The following is a 328-nucleotide window of genomic DNA, read 5'->3' as shown; positions in this document are numbered from 1 at the left end:
CCAGGGTCACCTCGGTGCGGGACAGGGCATGTCCCTCGCACCCCCACTGTGTCTGTTAGGATTGGAAGGAGCAAGCAGTGGAGCAGGCAGCACATGGGGGTCCAGGAGGGCGCGATGGGGTCTGGCTGCTGGCCCTTGCCACGCCCCCAGAGCTTGTCTCTTGCTGGCGGTGCCTCTTGGTGCTGCCAGGAATGATGCTCATGGTGGGGGTCTCCTGGAGGGGTGCTCCGGTGGTGGAGGGTTCCTGGGCAGAGGGCAAATTGCGGGTGGGCTTTGCTATCAGCCCTACCGGGACGGGGGCTGCGGGGGCAGCAGCTCGGCCCCTCCC

The sequence above is a fragment of the Pterocles gutturalis genome, unplaced genomic scaffold (assembly GCF_000699245.1).
Source record: "Pterocles gutturalis isolate BGI_N339 unplaced genomic scaffold, ASM69924v1 scaffold20631, whole genome shotgun sequence".
NCBI lineage: Eukaryota > Metazoa > Chordata > Aves > Pterocliformes > Pteroclidae > Pterocles > Pterocles gutturalis.
Note: the sequence above shows the minus strand (reverse complement) of the source record.